Consider the following 14,890-nt stretch of genomic DNA (forward strand, 5'->3'; position numbering starts at 1 on the left):
CGAATACTCCATCAATATTTATCCTGCTGGAGGGGTCAAAATGGTGCTGGGGTATAGGCTGTGTATGCAAAATTTTATTTTCGAAACACTGCTTGTGGCCCGGGTGTCTGCTCACTTTAGTTAACACGTGTAAGACTAGTATTTAGCCGCGACCATTGCAAACACCTTTTGCTGGGACGGGGTTTGCTCTCGCCGAGTTGTTTGCAGTATTTCCCACAGTTAGCACCGTCAGTAGTGATCCGGGCAGGAGACAGCGGCAGGACTTTACGATGAGCTGCAAAGGTGGCTCCTCTTCTCCTGCCGCTTTCTGTCCGTGTTTTCCCCGTTGGCGCCGGGATGGGCGCTGGAATGAGTTACCCCCGGGGTCTCCCCACAATCTGTGACCCCAAAGCTGCAGGAGGTGGTAGCTGGCATCAGACTAGGGAGGACAAGAAATTAGTTGGAATAAGATGTTTTGCTAATGGTCCAATTTTCACCTAGCGCGTGTCACAGCAGTCTCCCCCAGCACTGGCTCCCTCGTCGCGTGCCCTCCGCGATGCGGAGGAGCCCCGGGTCCCCCTGCCCCTGCGGGTGGGCAGGTGAGTCTCACCCCAATGAGGATGACGGCCCTAGTTATCCCTTCTGGTCCTGGCATTAGAGGTCCAAGCTCTAACAAAACACCGTCCCTTTCTGGATGCATATATACTTTGTCACCAGGGTGCAGCTCTGCAATCTTGTCCCTGCCCAGCACACGAATGTGTTCACCTTGCGAACCGCGGGGGAGCCCCTGGGCACCTCTGCAGCGCTGTTGCAGAAGGCAAAGCGTGGCTGTTGCCACGGCCAGCCCCCAGGAGATGCCGAGGACGGCGCGCCAGGCGGCAGCCTGCGTTCCCGGGGGCCGGGGAGCCCGTGCCTCCGCGGGCGATGGGTGCAGCGGGTGCCCACTGCGGTGGCTTTCGGCACGGCTGGTGGCAGCTGCGCTGGAGGCACGGGTTTGCGGCACTCTGAAAATGGGACCTAAATGGGTTTGCTGGGAGCAAGCCAAAGCTGGAAATAGAGCACAAATATTCTGTCGATGGCAAGGGTAATTACAGCCCTGGCCCAGCTAACTGCTTAGACAGGCAGCTGTCAGGGATGGTTAGGTAGAGCCTGTCCTGCTGGGGGAGAGGGTGGTGGAAAGAGGGAAGAGATGGGGCCGGAGGCTCCTGCCAGTCCTCTTCATTCGGTGGTGCGCGAGGATACTGAGGAATCCCATCACTTGATGGGGTTTGAAATCTGCTGCTGCTCAGATGTACCCTGGGGGAGAAAGGAGGACATTGGGGTCTGGGCTGGGCAGGGGGCTTGCTTTAAAGCGTCTGAAGGATCCCGTCTGACAGTAAAAGTCTCTGACTTGCTCATGCTGTCTTGTGCGAGTGATCGTTTACTTCTCAGCTGGCGAGCCCCACAGTGATGCTTGCGGAAGAAAAACCATGCTTCATGCTACGATTTCTCTGTAGTATTTGCAGAGGCTGATGTCCCCCGAGCCGGCTGGCTATGCCCTCCGCGTGCCACCAGTCCTGCCCCCGCACACGTGTGTTTGGCAGCCATGTGCAGCCTGGAGTACGAGGGATATTTCTTCCTCCAGCGTTACGACTGTCTTACCCCACGTGTTACTTTCTGCTGTTTTATTTAGTAGTGAAGAGCCAAAGGTCCCCTGCTCTGCACAGCCTGGTGGGGGGCGTGTATGTGGTGCGCGCAGAGAGCATTGGGAAGGACATCGGATCTACCTGCTCCTACCACTATCCGTGGGCTCTTCACAGAGACGCATTAACGCGCCTGCCTCCAGGTGCCTGCCACAGGCACAAACCTCTCCTGCCTTGTAACCCCTGCCCGGGAGGTTTGGCTACAGTGATTAAAAGCTGCAGATTCGGTGGCCTCTGTCTGGTCCTCTCTGTCTTGCTGGAACAGCTTTCTCCCCTCCCCTCCGCTGGGGCAGCCAGAGAGCTGGGATACTCCGGTTGCTTCTCTCTGCTGCAGGATTTAAGGTTTACCCAGCTGGTCATGGGCCTTTACGCAGAGTTGAGTACACAAGCAGCTGTGTATTCAGCCTTGAATACCTAGAACAGCCCTCTACAACCACCAGGTAAGCAACCTGCGCAAGCGCTGCCCTTTTGGGCAATTCCCAAAGAATTCCGAAAGAATTAGCTAAGAACGGGCGCTGCCAGGCTGCCGCAAACGGAGGCTCAGGCCAGATCACACGCACACTACTAAAGCGAGCAGCCGGCTGGAGAAGTACAGCAGCTATGCAGCCTCCTGCAGAGAGGAGCCTGCCTCTCCGCCTGCCCCACTCCAAATGTGGGAGGTGGGGTAAGTCAAAATGAGGGACACCAGAAAAATAATAGACTTCACATGAAGAAGAACAATAATTTGCAGCTGCAAATCACCTTTCATCTTCAGATCACAGAGGCGTCTCAAACACTAATTAACACAGCCTTGCGGCATCCATGCCCCACCGCCAGCGCAGGGTGATGGTTGTTGTAGCTACTGGCACCCAGCCACGTGTCCTTGCAGGCAGCTGCGAGAGGAGCCGGCTTGCAAGGCTGCTTCTGTTCCACTTCTCACGTCCCCGCTGGAGGTGCCCGGGGGCAGGAGCTGTGGACCCATGCCAAAGTGCAGGTGTGTGTCCCCAGCAGGTTCAGGATTGTTGTCTGCTTCTACAGCAGGCGGGGGAAGACAGGCTGGTGGTTTGCACCGAGGAGTGGACAACAGGAGCAGAATCCACCCTGGATGCAATCCATCGCTGCCTTGCTTTTCAGTCAGTACTTTCTGCATGGCAATCACAATTTAGCTGGAAGAAAAATTGAGTGAGAAAGGTGAGCCCTTTAAGCAGCAAAGAATCCTAGCAGGGCTGTAATTAAAGCAGGGAAGGAAGTTTTCCAGTCTCTCAGTGTTTTCAAAAATGTATGTATGTATGTGTGCATTCATTTATTTATTTATACTTACAAAATATTTTCAAAAAAGCCAGAGTTCTTAAATATTTGCCTTAATAGTTATTTATATAGAGGGGAGACGTACCTACAGTAGTTTGTTAACTAGAGCGTTTGCCAGGAGCACAGAAAACAGGTTCACAGAGATGTGTACGTGGGGCTGTCCATCCTCCTGGGGGAGTTCCTGAAAGCCTGGACAGTCCCCATGCCAGTCCCCTGCTCCCCACATTTGAGAAATCTTTTCTAGTGGAAGTGAAATGTGCTCTTCTGCAAAGAGTTTAATTTCTTGAAAAAGAGAGAGAAGAAATGGCATTGGCAGGAAATTTCCCAGTTAGCTGTCGTGCATCAGACTTTTCTTCCCTCCCCCTGGGCTGCGTATCTACAACATGCACCCTGCAGCTCTCCGGTGCCGGAAGGATGTAACAGGAGGCTCTGGGCTACAAAACTTGTATATTTAGAGTTTTCAGCTAGTAAAATGAAACACAAGTTACTAGGCTCCATGAGGAAACTGAAATGTAAGAGCCTGTGAAATACAGGAGAGGATAATCAGATTGGATAGTCTCGCTCTGCCTTCAAAATGTCTATGAATGCTTTTGAAAGAGCGTGTGCTGGGTGAACATTTTGCGTGACTGAAAGTGGATCTGCAAGGTCCATAGTGAAAACCAGCCCCTGGCACCATGTTGCTCTCAGCATCGCTTTACTGTTGCACCAAGAGCTTTGCTGTACAAAGAAAGCACAACGGAGTCTGTTACTTCCTCCATTTTATAAGCAGGTAAATTAAAGGTTACAAAGACTGTAATTCGCTTCAGGTCACGGAGCGTATCAGGGCTGGAGTGAGACCCGAGAGCCCTAGCTGTCAGTCCCTTGCTCCAACTTCTGCATGATGTGGGATTCATTTCCTTTGTTATACATAACCTTGTTTATAACCTCTGTTTCATGATTCAGCTTTTCTGCAGTCAACAACTGATCACCGTCAAAGCAGGGCAGCATCAGATTTCAGGAGGAAGATGCAATGGGAGGCTGCAGCTCAGAGAAGTTCCTTGCAAAGGGCAGTTTGACTAATGAAATGAGGGGTTTCTCGCCAGAGGACCGCTCTCTTTGGAGAGGAGTTCTCCCTGAGATCGCTGTGCCAAATTCTTAGCTGTCTGGAGCGTCTGTTGTGCAAATCCCCACCCACTGCTGCTGCCCTGCCAGAAACACCAGTGCATCTCATCATTGCGACTCTCGCACTCTGTGCAGGCCCAAAGGTACGGACAAATTTGGTTTCCCCGGTTCCTTTCCTCCGTCTTGCCTGTAGGTCAGAACATCAGAACAGCTCACGAACATCACCACTCTCCTTGCCCTTGACGACCATATCGCCAAAGTTTGCTCTCTGGTATACTATCTTGCCTGAGAATATAAGGCAGTGATTTTTTACTACTGTTTTACTGGACCGGATATGTGTTGAGGCATATAAAAATAAAACTGCCCGTGCTACCAGGTTTCCTATAGTCACAGTGCCCGGCATTTTGGAGGGGGCAGCTGCCACAGGCGTTGGGGATAGGAGGGGACAGGACTGGCTGCCCACCGGGTTGTTACTGTGTCCTGGCTCTGAGTGTGGCCTATCTCCAGGCCAAACAGGCAAGGGCCACTGAACGCCACTGTGCAGTGTGCCACCTACGCAGCTATTTTCACCCCATTCAGCAGGTGAGGAAACTGAGGCACAGAACGATCGGACTGCATTTCCCAGAAGCGGCTGGTGATTTTGGCCAGTGGGATTGACTTGCCTTTTTGTCTCTGATGGGTGAGTCCGAATCATCGGCCACTTGAGAAACTGCTGGCCCATGTTATATGCCCATGGCCAGGCAGCCACTCAGCGGCAGAGATATAAACAGAAGCTGCACCCCTGAGACACAATCTTGTGATGTAAACTGGAGATCGTCCTTCCTTTTTTAAGAGCTAATCCTTTGTCCTTGCAGCAAGAGGAATTTTCCATAAATGTGATTTTTTTACACATCATTGTGTGTTTAATGTTTAACAGTGGGATCATTATAGTTTTATTAGCAGGATGTAATGCTTTTTCATCTTCAACTGACTTTGCAAACATTAACTAATTGATTTCAGCTATGAATCAGTGTGGGGGTAACTAAGGAGAGAGGTTAAATGCTCTGCTCTTGGTCACAGAGGAAGTCATTGTCAGAACAGGGTGCAGAAATCAGGGCTCCCAGTTTGCTGCCTAGACCGTGAACACCAGGGGTTTTATTACAGTCATTTCCATTAATGCCGCTTTTAGGGAGGGCCACTCTGTGTGCAATAAACAACCGTCGTCTACTTCTTTTGGCTTCTGTTTGAGCTCACACTTGACAAAACATAGTAAATGTCGCTGATCCCCACAAAATGCTGATCTAAAAAACCTGCAATTGACTTTGTTTTCTTCAGCGATCCAATAGTTGGTATTTGCTGATTGTTTCCGGCTCAACCTAACAAAATTCATAATTAAAGACGTCTGTATCTGTGTGAATTAGAAGCTAAAGTCAGAAATTACCGGGGCTGTGCGCAATCGAACTCTTCGTAGCGTTTTTAAGGGCCACATTGGAGAAGACTGACTTGAAACATCCTGAAGACCTCTAGTAGGAAATTAGCTCCTCGTTTGCAGCATGCGGAACATGTACGATGGCTTTATGATTTACGCTCTCATCTGCTTCACGTTGCGCCTGTTTTCCCTTGCGACTGTCCTGGCGTACGCAATTTTCTGTTGCAAAATAGGAGCGAAAATGAGCACTGCAGCGTGGAAGAGCTGTGTCACGACAGAGGTAAGGGTGGCCAAGGCTGGAGGGGACACAAGCCCTTGGTGGGGCGGGGAACACGTGATGGTGACTCTGGGGACACAGGGGACGCAGCCCCTCAGTGGGCGGATGCAATAGTGGCCTGGGAGACGGAATGCAGTGGGGCGATGGGATGGTGGCTTTGGGGACAGGGGGGGTCGCAGCCCCTTGGCAGGGAAGCACGGCTGGGGCTTTGGGGACAGAGAGGATGCAATAGGGGGACACAGCAGTGGCTTTGGGGATGAAGGAGAAGCAGTGGGGAGATAGGTCGGTGGCTTTGGGGACACAGCCCCTTGGTGGGGGAACGCAACAGTGGCTTGGGGACAGAGGGGATGCAGTGGGGGGACACAGTGGCGGCTTTGGGGACAGGGCAGATGCAACCCCTCAGTGGTGGGATACGATGGTGGCTTTGGGGACAGAGGGAACGTGGTAGGGGTATGAGTGGGTGGCTTTGGGGACTGAGGGGATGCAGCCGCTCAGCGGGGGGGAACACGACGGTGGCTTTGGGGACGGGGGGACACAATGGGGAGCTGGGATGGTGGCTTCGGGGGCTGAGGGGACGCAGCCCCTCGGCGCGGGGCCGGGGGTGCCGGTGCTGCGGCCCAGCCCTCCGCCGGGGCCCGAACCCACCGCACCTGCCGGCGCGTTATTTCCGCGCAGCAGCGGGCGGCGGCAGGAGTTAAGCGCCTGACGCGCTCAGCCCGCTGCCGCGGGAGAAGTTGCGAGGGAGCCGGGAGGAGGGAGCGGGGGGGGGGGGGGAGGGAAGAGGAAAGGCAGTTTTGGTGAACCGCGTCTGCCCCGCCGCAGAGCCTCGCAGCGCCGCTTGGCAGGTGGGCGCGGGGGGCGCGGGCGGTGCCGCCGGGCCGGGCCGGGCCGGCCGGTTGCCATGGCAGCAGCCGGGCGGCGGGAGGCGGCGGGGCGCGGCGCGGCGCGGACCCCGGAGCGTACCATGTGCGCCGGGCGGCGGGAGGAGGCGGCGGCGGCTGCGGCCCTTCCAGCTCCGCCACGGCGAGCGGGAGCCGCTGCGTAAATGTAACGGCGGCGGGAGAAGGGGGACGGGGACGCGGGTGGGGGGAGGGGGGTGCCGCTGAGGGGCATTTCCCCGCCGCGCGTGGCCGGCCGCCGCAGGCAGGCGGACAGGCAGGGAGGGAGGGAGCGAGGGAGGGAGGGAGGCGTTAAAATGGCGGCGCGCAGCCGGCCCCCGTGCTAAACCGGCCCCCGTGGCTCGCCCCGTGCCGCCGGCGTGTGGCATGGTGCGGCCGCCCGCTGCCTGCTAGCGCCGCCGCCAAGGTAGGGCCGGGGGCGGGGGGGGAACGGCCCCGCTCGAGGGCACCGGCACCGCTTCGTCCTTCGTCTTTGGGGGGGGGGCACCGAGACGGTTTGCGGCCCCCCCCCCGGTAGGGGGCTGTCTCCGGTCTGCCCTCCCCCTCCAACCATGGCGGGGGGCGTCGCCGCCTGTGGGGCGGGGGGGACCGGCCTGATTTCCCCCCCCCGGCCAAGTCGCCGCCCGTGGGGGGGGGGGGGAACCGGCCCTGTCCCCCCCCCCCCCCAGTTTAACACCTATGGAGGCGGATGGCTCGTTTTGCCCCCCCCCTCGCGTGGGGACCGTCACCACCCGAGGGGGCCAGCCCAGTCGCCCCCACAGGGTCATTCCCCCCTCCCCATCGGCTCCCTCCAGCGTGGGGACCCCCGGGGCCTGGGGACGGGTCTCTTGCTGCTCCGGCTTTATATCCCGTAACGTGCCATGTGGGAGATGCCATGTTTAGTTACGGCGCTCTCTCGGTTTTTTTGGGGGGGTGCGGCGAAAGTTTATGCTAGTTTGCTGGCAGGCTGCCTTCACCTCGTCCTGTACCTGAGGGGTTAAGCCATCGGTAAAGTTTTATCTGGGAGAACAGTGTTGCTGGTACAGTAGGTCTCTGTATGTTTGTTTATTTGTTTTTTTTTCTTTTTCCTTTTTTTCTAGCGCATTGCTTCTTTGTCCGTTTGAATGGTTGCTTATTATGGATTGCAGTCTGTCTGTTTCTTTCCTCTAACTTATGTGTAGCCAGCCGCTAAAGCTGATTTTAAAAAGCATCTGTAGAAGTTTATTTGTTATCTTATTATAATGCATTGCTGGTATTTAGTACTGTTCTTTAATTAAAAAAAAACAACAACTAATTCTTTCCAGTCATCTCGATTGTTGAAAGTATTCCAGACGCTGTCTTCCCCATTAAAATCTCGTAGCTTAGCAAAATTTATGTTTAGAACAGAATTGGAACAGACTTTTATTTCTGCAAAAGCAGCCCAAACTACTTGATGGACTCCCCTATTAATACAGTAATGAGAGAGGGGGCTTGAGAGGAGGGGGGAATTTTTTTTTTGGGTTCTCATTAAGACATGCGCATTTGTTCGTTCTTGCCACTGCACTGGAGTCTGCCTAGAAACAAAGAACACAGCCTGGCGAAGTTGATGCTGGCTCTGCAAGTGTCTGGCTTTTTTTTTTTTTTCCTTCATCATTTACTTGTGCCATAGTTAAAAGCTCTAGATATTTCCATGAATTATTTCCATGTGTCTGCAGATAGACACCCCCACCCCCTTCCCGACCCTACCAGGCCAGGGCTACGCATTTCGGAAAGTGCAGCCATGACAGATAGAGCAACTTCTCCCATTTTCACCCAGCCCTGCTGGTATGACAGTTCTCGGTAGGTGTGCCTTCGCCGGGGAGCCACCCCCTTGCTGAATCATTGTGGAGCGATGGCCGGACAGCTCGTCTGCTCAGGGAGCAAAATATTCCCCTATAGATCATGAAGTGCTTTTAAGGTGAGGCAAGAAGAAAGTAAGGGACCTGTTAGCGTTTGGTTGAGGCTCTCGCGTGCAGCTGTACTTTGAGGGGGAGAGCCTTTTCCTTTTGCGGCGAGCAGTTGCTGTAGATGCAGTTTTGAGCTCAAAAGCAAAATGCATGCTGCTGTAAGGAGCAGCCCTGCCTTTGAGGTAGCGAAACTGGTGTACTCTGAGGGATTGCTCCTGCAGCTTTTCCTTCCGCAAAAACTCCTTTTGCATGCGGGTAGGCTCCGTGCAAGATCAGCACCTGTTTTGGGGAGCAGCGTGTGAGTTTGTGGTATCGTGAAGCGATGGTTATTAGCAGTAATCTTGTGATGTGTTTATACAGATGAGTGTGTGAACAGTATAGTGTCATGACTGTGTTATTCGCCTAAAATGAGTTTGTTGTTTATTCTGCATTCGTGAAGGTCATTGTCCTCGTTCCTGCAAGGAAATAGTGACTTTTTTCTTTTTTTTCCACCCGCCCTGGGGTGTGTATGTGTGTGTCAGATACTGAAGTGCTGCTGGGTGTTATTCCCTTTATCCAAAGGATGCCAAAAAGTACTGAAGTAAGAAGTGAGATGAGAAATCTTGAGTGGGGTGTATCGGGCGAGACTAAATTATAGTAGTTGTTGGACATGTAATGTGATCCTATAATTAGAGCGAGGTAATAGTCTATACCATGTTGAAACTATCGAGTGTCTGGGTTGGAAGTCTGAATTAAGCTAGTTCTCCTGGGATTATGCAGTAGCAGAAGTAATGCGGTTAAAGTTTCCATGCAGCAGCTTCCATGGGGTTGCAGAGATGTTTTCCCCCCCCATGGGCCCTCCTTGTGGGTTATTTTGCTTTTAATGTAGTATGTAGAGGCTGCAATGATGCTGCTCTCCTAGTTGGAGCAATGCCTTACATGGCACAGTTCTGCTCCCTGGAGCTTTATTTACAAATGAAGGCCCTAATTCTGCATCTCAGCCCTGGGAAAAACCCCAGAAGGATGGGCTGTGGCACAGGCCTTACTTACGGGTTCAGCTTTTGAGTCATTCGCCAGACTGAAGGATTTAAAACACTTTGTAATTTGATCTTAACTTCCCTGCCCCCACCAGTCTATATCCTGAGAAGAATTGTGTTATCAAGCTGGTCTAAAGCCCACATGCCTTGGTTTTTCCAGCGCTGCCTGTCAGTGGGGTGAGATCCTCGTGGTGTTATTGAGCAGGTCTGATTTGCTCTAGTATTATACTACTCCGCTGCCAGAGCCTTGTCAATACAATTAAGCATATGCCAACCTTAAAGCTGTGCAATGTTGTTATGTGTGGGCACTAGCCCTTCTTACAAATGCTAATTTCCCTTGATGTGTGTGCGTGTATATATAGACCTAGTGCATATTTAAATGAACTCATTTTAGAGTAGTGATGGCCCAGAAAAGTTTGAGAGCTATTTCAGCATTTGAGTGTTTCTGTTTGAAAGACAATGGACTATAGAGAAGCTTCTAGGTATTGTGGGATGCTTTTATGGCAAAAAGGTGCAGTCTGTTCTCAGATGCTGTCGCTCTTCCCAGAAGCAGCAGTATCCAGACTGAACGCATACATGGGTAAAATACAGCTGTATATCTGTTAGTCTGCTAGTATCTTCCAAGTGAGACATGCTGATGGGGGTCCAAAGCAAACCAGAAGGTTAGGAAGGCTGTTAACCCCTGGGTGCTGTAATCCCCTTGCACCTCTGTCCACCTCCTGCAGTATCTGGCCAAGTCAGAAGTCAGAGAGCTACTTCCTTCCCCCCACCAAGGGGGAGTGAGGTGTCTCCAGGGAAGGTGAGGGACTAGATCTGCTGACTGGCCTCTTCCCTTGCTGCCATTTCTCCCTGCCCTGTGCTGGACCTTATGCCACAATAAGGTTACCGAAGAGTAGGGGTGCCGGGCAGTTGTCTAGCTGGGGTCTTGATGCCGCAGGAAGGGATGCAGTTGTAGATGACTCTTCTAGTGGTTTTCATGCCCAGCTCCACTTTGGGAGTAGTAGTAGCCTGCTTGGCCTCCTGGTTATCTGTTGGGGAATGGCTTGCATGAAGCCTAGCTGGTGGTGTTAGATTTTATGCACCTAGCATTTTTCTCCTGCGCTTGTCCCAGCTTAGCAAGATGGATTGCTCTTAGTGTTTTGCACTTGGGCTGTCCCCAGAAGTGAGATTTTGAGGGGTTGTCTGGTGTGTTGAAGGGAGCATCAGAGTAGGGCGCAAACTTGTGATTACAACTTGTGAAGTTTTAGCTTTCTTACCTCTTGCAGTATAGCTTCCAAATCTGTTTTGAAGTGGATGGTGCAGTGAAAGAAGTGATCCTGCTCCCAGGCCTTTGCTCCAGTCTCTTCATCGTCCTCCTGGATTAAAAGCAACCTTGCAAAAAAAGGCCAAGAGAAGAATGCTTGTTTTAACTGGTACTGTTTCCCTGGTTCACTTCTCCACGTGGCCACGCAGAGTTGTGTTGGTACAAGGACCTGCGTTATACAGACAGAACAGGGTGAGGCTGGACTGCTGCTCTTGTTAGCAGCACTGGCTTATGATGATTTAAACTGTAAAACTGCATCGCTAGTGTCTTGCAAATGGTTTGACTTGTGCGTGGAGAAAGATCCATGACTTTCCTAGTCACCAGTGCCTGCAGCTTAGTCAGGAACCTGAAAGCAAATCAGGGTTTTCTTTGTGGCTAATGCAGGCACAGGTGATGATTATGAATCTGCAGTCAGAGTTTAGTTACTGAGGCCTGCAGCAGGACTCCCTGCCATACCAGTGGTGAGAGCTTGCCTTTGGCAGTGGAGCAAACCACTGTGTGACTCAGATATGTTGGGAAAGAATACGCAATCTTTACACAAGTAGGCTTTTCTGACCATGAATGTACTAGAAGTCATGTGTGGAAACTAAAATGAGTACTAGAAATGTGATGCTCTTCAATGAGAGGGAGGCTGTATGCTGAAAAGCTGCATTTGCCTAGGCCTTGGTTTCCAAAGGCATACCTAGGAGCTGTGGCTCTTATTGTACTCTGAAGACAAAGGCTGGATGTCCAACCGAAGAACTGCTGCTTCAGACAGACATGGCATCCCACGTTTGGGTTGCTCAGGTCCAGCCTCACAGTGCCCAGCAGGAAAAAAATGCTAGAAAAGCTTTTGAAACATGATAGAAACAGTTGGTTGGGGAACGATAGCAGCCTGGAAGGGGAAGGGAGAGGATGTTTTTATTTCCGAGTAGTGTGTATTTGCCCTTAAAATCCCTGAATCTCAGACTTACTTTATTTGCTGTGTTTGCCATACGTAATATTTCAGAGAGCAGTTGCAATTTTGTATGGACGAGCTGATGCAGGAATTATTCCCTTCTAGTTGATAGGGAACCTGTTACTCATGTATAATGTACTGGATGGCTTGTTAGATTGTTTTTTGAACTTATTTTTTAGTCAGTATATTTCAGACCTCTGGGCAGCACACACATCTTTCTCTAAGGCAGTGCTCGGGTCCTAATTTGGTACATGATTTAAGCACAAACTTGCATCTCATGTTAAAACATGGTCTTTAAGCTGGAGCATTTAGAATACCAAAGCAATTTGCAATTCTGTGTTCATCTTTAATACAGTGTTGTGGGTACCCCAGACTTCGCCTCTACATGTGTCTACTCCTGGAACGGAATTCCTCATTGTTCCTGCTAACTATAGAAACGGTATAAACCAATCCTTTTGGTTTGCTTTCTCTAGGTTCACACATAGCTTGTTTGCCTGAATTTGCGCTTGTGACACTTATGCGGTTGTGCACTTCATGCCTGTTAAGCCCTGGTAGTGCATGTTCTTGTAAAAGGTGTGTGTCCTCCTGTTTTTCCATGCCAGCTTCCAGGAAGGACTGTCTACCCCAGACACTGTTACCTTCCCCTGTTTTAAATGGTGCCAGCAGATATAAATAGGGAGGGTGTGTGTGTGAGTACATACACACACACTTTTTTTTTTCTTCCCCCCCTTCCTCTCATCCCGATGCTAAAGAACTACCACGGGAATGAATCTTCTTGTGTAACTTGCATGGAGCAAATCTGTGGCTTGGCCTGTTCAGTTACCGGGCCCTGCTCAAAAAGGGTAAGGTCCTCCTGAGCTGAAGTCAAGGTGCTGAGATCAGATGTTCATGTGCTTTTTGTAAAAGCACATACACTGATAGTGAGCTGAAAACCGGTGGCCTTTAGAGCTTGGTATTTTATGTCTGAGGGCTTCTGAATGCATAAAATCAGAGAGAATGTGCCTGTGTAATCCGATCTGTTCTTGAAAGCCTTGCAGAGAGCTGCATGCTGCAGACATAAGCTGTGTCAATAAGAACTCTATTCACTCTCTGAAAACAGCCTCGTGATCAGGTTTGATTGGCAGGCTTCCTAAGGGAGGGCTTTTTTTTGAGAAAGAGCTCAGATTTTGGCGGCACTTCTGATTGCTTTTTTGGACTCCCATTTATTGTTCTTTCCTTGGCATAATAAACTTGGATTTGTTGGGAGGCTTCTCAGGCACAGCGAGAATTTCGTGCAGTGAGATAACGTGAGTGCAAAGAGAGTTTTCTTTCTCACAGTGCAACCTCTCTGCCAAAGCAGCATTTAGGAATGTGAAGGTGACAGATTTAAAAGAATATGAGGTAGGACTGGAAATTGCTGTGTGTGGGAGAGTGTACTCATGTGCGCGCTCAGGGTACTTTACTGCAAAACAATGGCACAAAACACGTGCCCTTGTAAAAGTCACAGATTGTAATGGGCAAAATATGTGTTTGTGCACATTTATGGGCTTTTTTTTTTTTTTAATCCCTCAATTCTATACAAGTTTATATATTACCCAGAAGTGTGGTAGGGTGAAATTCTGCTTTCGGCATAAGTGTTCTGTGAAGCCAATGTCGTACTAATTACCGTAATTTTGCCTGTTGTTGTTGTGCTTTTTTGTTTGTTTGTTTTTAATCCACACAAATCAAAATTTTTATTCTACTTTATTTTATACGTGGCATGTGATCTTTTAAAATCTTTTAGGCAAATGTGCTTGAGCTAATAAAAACAATAATTTCAAGCTTTTCTGAAAGCAAAATTTTAATTAAAGTTCAAAATATGACTTTTTAATGTATACTGTTTGTCTGCTTGTGCAAATGGCAGCTTTTGTTGCATTACAGGCATGATATTCAGTGTTTGTTCTGCTGAAGTCTTAAAGCCAATCCCCTGGGCATTGAGGTGTGTGGTTTTTTTTTTTTTTTTAAATAAAAGGTATTGGACTGTCAGTTTTGCATGGGTTTTTTTGCAGGTTCCTTGGTCTTTCAGGCCCCCCCCCCCTTTTTTTTTTTTTTTTTTTACGCTCCAGCTCCTTGACTTAAGTGATGATATGAAAATTAGCTTGTCTGTAGTGTCTCTCTGGGTTATTCCTGTAGCTGCATAGGAAAGCTTGAAAAAATAATTAGGATGTAATATACAAGCTCAAAAAAACAAAGTAACACAGAGCCATTATTTAAAAGAAATGCAATTATGCTTTAAGCCAATTGAAGCTTGACTTAATTTCTCAGGGTTTGCTGGCGATGAGTAAAACCGAAATGAACTCCTGAAATACACCTATACTGAGTTAGGTATCTGGCTGCTGAAAATCGAGAGCGCTCCATTGAGACCAGGGGAATTCCCATAGTGTCTGAAGACCCAGATGCTGGCCCTGCGAGATTTGCACCTTTCTAGGTGTGGTGTCTGGAGTTATTCCTGCAATCTCTTTCCTTGTTTCTCCCCAACTGACTTCTGTTTGGTAAAGACCTGATTTTGCTCCTGAGAGCGTTAACAACAAACCCTTAATGGTCTAGGTGGGAGTAGGATTGGGCCCTAGGAAAACAGTGTGTAAAACCAGGCAGTCATGGATTGTGACAGGCATTGACAGGAAATGCTGGTTTCTCTGCTGCTGCTCATAACTTGGGGAGGCCACAGCTGGGTGATTTGTTTTTACTTCCTGTTCCCAATCTGTTTAGGTCAAAAGTAGCGGTGTTTTTCCATATTAAGATGTTTGGCTTCATTCTGCAAGGCAGCAATAAATTTCACACCAGGCACAAGATGTTTCTTATATTTCAGAGACTCTTTATTGCTGCCTTTGACTTTTAATTTGGATGGTGAAATCTTTATTAGTACCTTTCTTATTACATAGACCTGCTTTTCAAGGAAAACAGAAAGCTTTTTTTTCTTTCTTTCTTTTTTCGAAAGAACCTTTGAAATAATTCACAGGAAGACTGGTCTGTAGGTGAGCGTGGGGAGGGAGTCAGGCAGTCTGGCTGCTGTCTCTGGCTTTTCTACAGGCTCCTGGAGGGATGGGGACGAGTCAGCTTGCTTCTGTGCTCATCGGTC

At 50.0% G+C, this 14,890-nt stretch overlaps 1 protein-coding gene and 1 long non-coding RNA gene across 27 annotated transcripts in view; one reads left to right on the forward strand and one right to left on the reverse strand.

Annotated features, from left to right (window-relative positions):
• Positions 1 to 1,944: 1,944 nt before the first annotated feature.
• LOC138068817 (uncharacterized) lies at positions 1,945 to 6,829 on the reverse strand. Of its 2 annotated transcripts, XR_011143568.1 has the most exons (3): positions 6,698 to 6,829; positions 5,470 to 5,676; positions 1,945 to 2,806 (listed from the first exon to the last, which is right to left on the reverse strand). It is a non-coding gene; the product is annotated as an uncharacterized lncRNA (long non-coding RNA). The 2 variants fall into 2 exon arrangements; XR_011143567.1 differs by lacking the exon at positions 1,945 to 2,806 and having other exon boundaries at positions 4,926 to 5,676.
• MBNL3 (muscleblind like splicing regulator 3) overlaps positions 5,663 to 14,890 on the forward strand; it is a 106,739-nt gene continuing 97,511 nt past the window's right edge. For 6 of the 25 annotated variants that reach the window (XR_011143564.1, XR_011143566.1, XM_068957656.1 and 3 more), the window contains exon 1: positions 6,903 to 7,039. The gene's annotated coding sequence lies outside the window, so the exon portion shown is untranslated. Of the gene's footprint in view, positions 5,738 to 6,458; positions 6,580 to 6,648; positions 6,782 to 6,902; positions 7,040 to 7,565; positions 7,662 to 8,411; positions 8,549 to 8,816; positions 8,836 to 14,890 lie in introns of those variants that run through there. The other 19 variants (XR_011143565.1, XM_068957657.1, XM_068957674.1 and 16 more) reach the window with 14 other exon arrangements.

Source organism: Struthio camelus, chromosome 11, assembly GCF_040807025.1.
Source record: "Struthio camelus isolate bStrCam1 chromosome 11, bStrCam1.hap1, whole genome shotgun sequence".
Classification (NCBI taxonomy): domain Eukaryota; kingdom Metazoa; phylum Chordata; class Aves; order Struthioniformes; family Struthionidae; genus Struthio; species Struthio camelus.